Below are 6,880 nucleotides of genomic sequence, written 5' to 3'. Positions count from 1 at the left end.
CCCCTTTTCCTCTCCTTCCCCTTAATAAATAACGTTACTTTGAGCTGTGCGTTTGGGTCCGTCCTTCCCCGTAACAAGTTTGTTTAAATTTCTATGGTTGACACTACACTTGACAGCAGGTAACGTTATTCTACCGTTAGCTAGCAGCTGGATTTAACAGGGTTAAATGCTGATAGCTAAACGATGTAACGTGTGTCAGTATTTCACTGGAGAGGATTCCAACAGCGGGATGTTAACCAATCTGCAGCTGCCGTTATCGGGAAAACAACACAGACGGTGCGGTCACTTAAAACTAGTAAGCCTCGTGTTACATGTTATTGTAAAATACCATTTTCCCATCTAGTGGTTGTTTTTGTTTAACAGCAATTTACTGGTGAAATAGGTTACTATTATAACATTTGTCTATTTTTAATTTTGAATGTTCCTACTTTTATTGTTTGTTGTTTGTTAAATTGGTCCAGGCACCGGCACTGCTTTAAAGGTTCCATGACATGGTGCTCTTTGGATGCTTTTATATAGACCTTAGTGGTCCCCTAATACTGTATCTGAAGTCTCTTGAAGCCTTTGTCTGACCGAGGTTTCTGCCTAAAAGGAAGTTTTTCCTTGCCACTGTCGCACTGTTGCTTGCTCTGGAGGAAACTACTAGAATTTTTGGGTCCTTGTAAGTTCGGGAGTGTTGTCTAGACCTACTCCATCTGTAAAGTGTCTTGAGATAACGCTTGTTATGAATTGATACTATAAATAAAATTGAATTGAATTGAATTTTATATAGGACTTAGTGGTCCCCTAATACTGTATCTGAAGTCTCTTTTATATAGACCTTAGTGGTCCCCTAATACTGTATCTGAAGTCTCTTTTATATAGACCTTAGTGGTCCCTTAATACTGTATCTGAAGTCTCTTTCACAAAATTTAGCCTTGGTGCAGAATTACAGCCACTAGAGCCAGTCCCACAATGAGCTTTCCTTAGTATGTGCCATTTCAGAGTCTGTAGCTCTTGAGGAGGAGTAGAAAGGGGGGGCACTTTGCTCATTTGAAAGCCACGATGTCTCTCTCATGGGTGCTCGAAATTCTCTGGACTGGCTAAGCAGAGAAAAGGAGGTAACCTTGCCCCTAATGACCTCATTTACACCAATAACCATTTTGAGCCACTGGGGGACCATAGGCAGGCTGGGGGAACACAATTTTTTTAATGTTTAAAAACCTCATAAAGTGACATTTTCATGTCAAGGGACGTTTAAAAATATTGTTTTAGAACTGGTATCGGAAAAAACCACACAATACCCAACCCTAGAAAAGATGTAAGTCAATTTGGTTTCTGGTGGGAGTTCTCTGCATGTGTCTTGATTGTTAGCTATAACTAAGTTATCAGCTGATTTGTCTGGTCATTTAGAACTGTTTTATATATAGAGGACAGGAAGTTTTTAACATCAAATCTTGCAATTCTGTACTTAATTGATCCCCGCTGACGCGTGTGCAGCACTGAGCAGGATTAATGCCCGTCAGGCTGCCAGCCATGATGGCCTTTTCTAAAATGAGCAGTGCTGAAAGTTACTATATTCTGTTATGATTGTGGAGGGGCCAAATACATTTTTGTTTGAATGCAAAAAATAACGCCAAATATCCTTTCTGTCTCCTCTATGTTCAGTGTGCACACCACTATGAACTGCAGCAACGCACTGCTGAGGAGTCCGTCAACAGGGCAGCTGTTTGAGGTTAGTTCACGTATGTAACAGCAGGACACTCCAATGTGATATCTGAACTTCTAGAATAAGTTGAAATGTTGTCGGTAGCTTAACAGTTACTAACAGGCGTGGTAGTGAACAACACACTAACTGTTTTTAGATACAACTTTATTGTCATGACATAGGTACAGGTAGCCTGACGTGGTCATTCTCAGATTCTAGTCACAATATGAGTCTGATTCTGCTCCATTGGGGTCATTCAGGGGTGTTTCAGCCCAACCAGGAAATAAAAGGCCTCTGACCTCAACTGGATAGACCTCTGAGCAACGTATAGAACTACAGCCAATCAGAGCAACAGAGTATGTGACATATGTTGCACTTTTGCCAAATCCCGTGCAAAGAGCGGCAAAAACATCTTTCTGTTCAACAAATGCCTTGATCGCAGTTCACTGTTCTTTTAAAATGAATGCGCTGTCAATATCTTAACAGACGCCATGGAGGAATCTACATATTCTGTTTACAGTTCTCTAGCGGCAGCCATCTTTGTTGTAAACTAATTCAATCCAAGCGCTCTTTGGTCACGTGGTTGATTACGTTACTGTATGTCCATCATCGTATAAAGCCCTCAGCACAGTGGCTCTACAAAAGATCAAGTCCAGACCAAACTTCCCAACCTCAAATGTTGTGGGCGGGGCTAAATTCAGCCGGCATCCATGTTTTTAGCTGAGCTGACCAGAGAAGATTGGGTTAAACCATAAACTGTACGGTCAAAACTAAGGGTCGACCAAGTATCCGCCTGGCTGATTATCGGGGGCCGATATTTGCAAGTAGTAGATTATCTGTCTGTTTTTATTAAAAAGTGTGGTACTCTGGCTACAGCTCAAACAAAGTGTTAGCTAGTCCTTTTGACTGTGTATGTTTAAAGTTCAGTTTTATTAAATAATTGTTGAAGGCTTTTAAAACAAACTTCCAAAATGTATTTTTGACTAAAACATTTCCATTTTCACTGTAAATAAATATCAGTTCCAACTCGTTTATTGGTTTCATTAACTGCTAATAATCAGTATCGGTATTGGTCCTAGTTAAAACAGGTCGCTGATGCCGTCGTGACGTTTGCTGGAAATGATGTGATGTAACGTTTTATGTGGAGTGAGCACTGCGTCGGACTTTTCATGCCCTTGAATACAAATTAAGTCTCTCTCTTAAACTGAACGTAGACGTTTTATCAACAGCCTTTTCTTTTAATGCAACTACAGGGTTTGAAGAATCAAGATTTGAAAACATAATCACTGCTTTTTGGCAGATGTCCTGGTGTTCAGCAGCGATGCAGTGGATTAGACCTCTCCCTTCTGATGAGAGAAGAACATCTGCATCCTTAAGCATTGATGAAACAGCACCAAGGGTGGGGTAAGAGTTATATAACCACGATGGTGGGTGGGTGACGGGTGAATGAGGGGAGTGTGGGGGGGGGGGGGGGCAGCTGCAAACAGGCACAAAACCAAGTCTGATTGCTGACTTCTTATCTGCCCCAACGAGGACAACGTCTTCACTGGGCTGTTGCTTTCTTCTTCTCGGACACACACAGACACACAAACACGTTTTTGCTTGCATCTTGTGGCAACCCTGTCTCCCAGTAATGACATAATTACACAACTAATTTGCATAACTGAAGGAAAAGGGGTTTTATGAGTACCCATGCGTCTCTCCCATACTGACATGCCAACTTCATGCTAATCCCGTGCAGTTTGGGGCAAAGAATTTGCCGTTCTTTCATGCAGTTTGAATGAGCTTGATGAAGTAGATGTGACGTAGAGACTTCAGATATAGTATTAGGGGACCACTGAGGTCTATATAAAAGAGACTTCAGATACAGTATTAGGGGACCACTAAGGTCTATATGAACGAGACTTTAGATACAGTATTAGGGGACCACTATGGTCTATATAAAAGAAACTTCAGATACAGTCTTAGGGGTCCACTAAGGTCTATATGAAAGAGACTTCAGATACAGTATTAGGGGACCACTAAGGCCTTTATAAAACCAACCAAAAAGCAGAATTTCATGAGACCTTTAAGCGACCACTTCGGTACAAGACGAACAACAGCTTTATTATGCCCAGAGAGACTATAAAAACTTGACATCAAACATGCACAAGCATGCAGAGGTAACATAAAATAACACTTAGACCATTGCATTTATTAGTCATAAAGAATCTTTAATAATTTTGTAGGTGGGTAATAAAGTAACTAAGTAACTTTTGCGCTGAGTACATTTTAAACATTTGAGTACATTTGTTTTTTCACCTCAGTGTATAAAATGAGCTTTACCCTGCAGACATCTGAGGAGCAGGTAACCATAGTCCTCATGAATGAGGTTAGAACACCAACACAAAGGAAGCCCTACGCAAAGTGCAGCCGGCCAAAATGAATAAAATCCGTCGAAATGTCTGTTGCTAACAGAGCATCCTGGAAGGGGAACGTTGAGGATATAGACTAACTCGAGGACAATCATAGCCTCATTAAATTTTACAACCACAAACTAGAGACAACTTTTACCGTTGACCTCCCATCTAACCCTGAACATCCCTTGCGCCTCACCCCAATAATAATTGTTGTAGGCCTTATTGTTATAAGCCGTATGTATCTTACATATTTAGCGGAAACCACAATCTGTTACGATTTTGGTATATTGTTTTGTTTTCTGACCCTCCTTCTCTGTTTTCTTGGTCCTGTCTTGTCTCCTCGTGTTTGTGTTTTAGTTTCCTCCCTGGTCTTGTGATGTAGTCTTTGTCTTGTGTTCTCTTGTGAGTGTCTGCATGTTGTGTTTCATGTTTTATTTTGATAGTCTGTTTTTCTGTGCTGTCTTGTCTCTAGTTATACCACCTGCCTTGTGTTTCCCGCCTTTGTGATTGTCATTTGACTTATTCCTGTTTTGGGGATTTTGATTTGGACTTTATCTTTCATTTTTTGGATCCTTTGTTTGTTGGACTCTTTGGTTAAAAAAACCTTTGTTGAAACTCTGTTGTCAAAATGGCAGGGCGGCTTTGTCTAAAAAAATCTAAATACACCTGACAATTTAAGCAGAGCTGGACTGAGCAGTTTATTTATATCTGCCGGTCACCAGGGATAGCAACCGAAGTTGCAAAGAAGCAAATGTAAACACAATAATTGATATTATCTTCATGAAATGATGAATGTTGATACAAGTTTATGGGGTTTTATCACAAAGTTGCAGTGTTTCTGTGATACATTAAAATGTATTTATTTACCTTGCAATACTGATCCACTTAGAATACTCTGTGTTAAGGTCATTTAAATATCATGCTGGAATATTCTAGACTTAATTATTAAAATTTCTTAACCATGAATCCATATGTCTTAACATGAAAACATACTATTACAAATGTAAATCAGCCTATTTGTCTGTAAAATCTAAATAATTGACGATAGGCTTACCGGCCATAGTCACTAAGGTAGCCATCCAAAGATACAGGTAATAATACATGCCACATGAATGTTTAGCATTAAAACATGGTTTATAAAAGCATGCCAACCATTCTTATTTTAAATAACTTAGTATTCTATGGACTACAAGTGTGTGTAAAGTCTCCACAAACGTTGCTGAAGGTCCAGTTTAATATGCTCTTTAATCCCTTCTCCGTCTCTCTTTCAGTTGAGGCGTCCTTGGTTTAAAAAACGTGAGACTATTCTGGAGACTTGTCGAATTAGCGTCCTGACACAAACACGCAGTCATTTTGGGGCTTTTTTCTAAACAATGGCCATGGTCTTTCACTGACCTAACCCAGACATAACCAGCCAATATGTGTGAATAATGAAGGAATAATTAATGAGAGCACTCTCTCTCTCCCTGTCCCCTCCCTTCCCTTCCTCCTGCTGCTCCCTCCCTCCCATCTCCTCAGGGACTTTTAATGGTCTTTGTCTCTTTGTGGGATTCTTCCCAGTGTCAGTAATGGCCACAGCTGCACTCGCATCTAATCCACACACACACAATCACAGACACACACACACACTCAGTGTCTTTCATAATCCTTTAAGAAAATCACTAATTATTAAAGAATGTATGGATTCAAATTATACAGCAGAGTATTTCAGTGTGTTTACATCTTTCTCATTCCCCAAGTTTGCATCTCCTCAACTCCTCGATCATCCGGCCTGTGACCCGGAATTCTTTCTCACCGCGCCATGTTGAAGGACGTCCCAATTCCTAAAAGGCACATCGAGGAACAGAAACACTGCAACTTTGTGATACAACCCAATAAACTTATCAACATTCATCATTTCATGAACATGTTATCAATAATTGTGTCTAACTGACGAGTTTATAGCCTAATGACAGTTAGTTTTGCTGCTTATATGTGCGGTAAAAAACAGCTGTAGTGACATGACTGCGTATGGAAACGTTTCCAAGCAGCATCTCTAATCATTAAAGTAAATTGTTATAGAAAACACTCGTACATTAGCCTGACGTAGTCATACTCAGATTCTAGTCCCAATATGAGTATGATTCTGCCCATTGAGCTGTAATTATGGGGATTGTTTCAGCCCAACCAGGAAAGAAAATAGGCTTGTTTGAGATGAACTGCGCCTCGCCTGTAAAGTGGACGAGAGCAGGCGGCAGCAGCGGGGGCGGGGACAACAAGCTGCGTTAAAGTCAGACAGTTTCCAGCCGATTCCAGCCGCCTTCAGGCTGAACAGGAAGTGACCAAAACACTATGGTGCGATTCCGATTTAATAAAATATAATCAGACCTACATATCAGCTGGTACACAGTCTCTAGTTGTTTTAATTATGACAGAGTAGCTAACTGTCAAAGTGCTCTACATGCGATCTGTTGCTGATTTTAATTAACAACAAACTGTAGATGATCCGTGATCTGAACAGATTTAGTCACTCCGATTTCTAAACATCAATATCAGCCATACGACACGTGTTCTGTACAGAATAAGTCTTTAAATCAGACAAATAGCAATTAAAATCCCTCCGATTCAAAAACAATAAAAAGTTTATATAAATCGTCATCATGGTTTAAACTTTAAACCAATCAGGTGTTAAATCAGCTGAGAAGCCGGCGTTTCCCAGCATGCTCTGGGTCCGCCTGGCTCTTGCAGTATGTGAAAAGCAACTGCGCCACCTGCGTCTCAGAACTGCGGCCGCCTTGCTCTCGTGAGATTTCCG

Source organism: Etheostoma cragini, chromosome 4 (assembly GCF_013103735.1).
Source record: "Etheostoma cragini isolate CJK2018 chromosome 4, CSU_Ecrag_1.0, whole genome shotgun sequence".
In the NCBI taxonomy this organism is placed as follows: Eukaryota; Metazoa; Chordata; class Actinopteri; order Perciformes; family Percidae; genus Etheostoma; species Etheostoma cragini.
Note: the sequence above shows the minus strand (reverse complement) of the source record.